The sequence below is a fragment of the Gracilinanus agilis genome, unplaced genomic scaffold (assembly GCF_016433145.1).
Source record: "Gracilinanus agilis isolate LMUSP501 unplaced genomic scaffold, AgileGrace unplaced_scaffold23283, whole genome shotgun sequence".
In the NCBI taxonomy this organism is placed as follows: domain Eukaryota; kingdom Metazoa; phylum Chordata; class Mammalia; order Didelphimorphia; family Didelphidae; genus Gracilinanus; species Gracilinanus agilis.
Window position 1 is genome coordinate 518 of NW_025355006.1, and position 2684 is coordinate 3201.

Sequence of the window (2684 nt, forward strand, 5' to 3'; positions counted from 1 at the left end):
TCAGGGTCTGAGGACCTTTTTGAGGTGAATGTCTGAATAAGTAAAACCAAAGGGACAAAGTCGGGGGCCAGTTCTAGGAGGCCTTCCCCAAGGCAGGTTCCTTTGGGGATTTGGGTTTTGCCATCTCGGACAGTCTGAGTATGGCTCTGGTCAGCCACATATCCAAGTATACGCATGCGTGTGCATGTACATGTGAATTCCAAGCATGGGGGTGTGCAGATGGGAGATGGAATGTCCTATTTGGAGGGCAGCAAGCAGGCAGGAATACAGAGTGTGTTAGACAGAGTAATGGAAAGGGAGGCTTAAAGGGGAAGACTGGAGGCAGACTGTGAAGGGTCACAGACACCAAGTAAAGGAGTTTGCATCTTTTGCCAGAGGGAATAGGGAACCACCAATGCTTCTTGAGCAGAACAGTGACCCTAAAATGGGGTTTCCAAAGGAAATCGATTTCAATTCATTTTCTACCATTGAGGCTTTCTTTTCTCCAACAGGAAGGAGCAAACATCAACAAGTCCTTGACCACACTGGGAAAGGTCATCTCTGCTCTAGCTGAAATGGTGAGTTTGGTTCAAGGGCTATTTTTTATTCAAGGAAACAGATAAGCTAGTGAAGAAGGATCTCTGGCTGTAGGCTCCATCTGGCTAACCCTGCTATGGGTCTAAGATACAGACAGAGGAGAGTTTAAAGCTTCCTGGATCCATCTTTTCTAAAGATCAAAAGGATTTATTTCCTGAAGATCTGGTAGGACCAGGCCATGTCCAGTGTCAATTTCTTCTTTAGCCAAAATGTGAACTATACAGAAGTTTTGAGATAAATACTAGGCAGGTGTCGGGGGCAGCTGGGTAGCTCAGTGGATGGAGAGCCAGGCCTAGAGACGGGAGGTCCTAGGTTCAAATCTGGCCTCAGACACTTCCCAGCTGTGTGACCCTGGGCAAGTCACTTGACCCCCATGGCCCACCCTTACCACTCTTCCACCTATAAGTCAATACATAGAAGTTAAGGGTTTAAAATAAAAAAAATTAAAATTAAAATTAAATACTAGGCAGGTGGGACCTAGGGGGAAGGACTTCTTCTTGGATACTCCTTTCAGACCCTCTTGAAAGCCAGAGATTCCTTCTCTGAAACCTTCTAGCCTTGGATCCAGTGGTCTTCTTCCCATGGCTGCAGGGAACTTTTCTCCTTCCCAGAGGACATTTTGGGATTATGAGTGGAATCAGAAGCCTGCGTCACAGGGAGGCCTTCCAATCCCTTCCATCTGCTATTTTCTTATATGTGACAGACAGCTGTTGAAACAACCATTTTCTCCTTGGCTCACTTACCAAGGCCAGCATGAGCAAGAGGCAGCTGGTCTAGAGGGATGATTTAGTCTAGAGATGCCAGCAATTCATTCCCCAGTTGATCACTTTGGCCTCTAAGTCCTTTCAGCTCATGATTTGCTTTTCTTAGCATTTCTAAGTTCGTTTCTCTGTTTCTTTTTTCCTCCAGGATTCTGGACCAAACAAGGTTTGTAGCTCTCTGTTTCCTTTTGTTTGTTCTTTTCTAAGAGGGATATATTTGAAGAGAAAAAAATAGGATTTGTGGGAAGGGAGGGAACAAGGATAAAAAGAAAGCTTGAGGTGGGGGAGGGAACTCAGGGTCATCTAATAGGAAAACCACTAGGCTAGATTTCTCCCAGCCTTGCACTTCTGCCCTCATGGATCAGAATATTTATGGTCCTGTGCCTTGATTACTTTCCCATAATACCTGGAATCATCACTTCCCCAGCCCAGGGGATGACTGAGATAAAACAGAAAAAGTATAAGAGTGCTCATTTAAAATCACAATCCTGGATAAAATCAATGGATGATGGATTGCTGAAGACATTATTTAAATCTATTTTTAGATACCTTAAAGGCAGAATTCATGGTTGACAATCATAAGATGGGCTAGGTGACCTCTTAGATTCCTTTAGGAGAGACCCTAATCATCCAATAGTGTCTGCTGTCTCCTGCCCAGTATTATCCAACAGTGGGCTTGGAGCTCGCTGGGTCCTCAGTTATCTCTCCATATGAATGACACAAAGACTTAGCAATAACCTCTATGATGAAACCCAAAGACCCCTTGGGGCTGTGGACCACCCTTCTCAGTCTGGCAATTAGGAGGCAAAGCATAGAGATCCCACCCACTCGTGTACCTGTCTTGCAAGGGCACTTCTGAGTCCCAGAGGGCCTCTGATGGGATGTGACCTCCAGGGACTTGGTCCCTCCCATCTCAGCCCCAGATGGAGGCTGCCAAGGGAGGCAACAATGTCCTGTGTGTCTGCAGGAGAGATAGGTGGAAAGGACCCTCTTGGCCGCCATTGTGCTTCTCGTTGGTGCCTGGGCTTGGGCACAAGCCACTTGGCTGGCCCCCATCCACCTCTCATACCCTTCTTTTACCTGCCAAGGGGCTCACAGGCTTTACCTCCTTGGATCTTCCTTTTCCTCCTGCAGAATAAAAAGAAGAAAAAGACTGATTTCATCCCCTACCGAGACTCAGTGCTGACCTGGCTCCTCCGGGAAAATCTGGGTAAGGAATCTTCTTTCGGCTCTGCTGCTTCACATTCAGCCATCGTCGTCCTCCTCTTGCTGTTCCCTGGCAACCAGCCTCCAGGGGCCCCCGTTGGCCTGCCTCCTGAGGAGGAGGAAGAGGAGGAGGAGGAGGAG

The 2684-nt window shown here is 47.2% G+C and overlaps 1 long non-coding RNA gene across 1 annotated transcript; it reads left to right on the forward strand.

The window, feature by feature from the left end:
- The first annotated feature begins 499 nt into the window (after positions 1-499).
- Positions 500-2549, forward strand: LOC123254491. The gene is made up of 3 exons (XR_006506675.1): positions 500-557; positions 1486-1503; positions 2472-2549. It is a non-coding gene; the product is annotated as an uncharacterized LOC123254491 (long non-coding RNA).
- Positions 2550-2684: the final 135 nt, after the last annotated feature.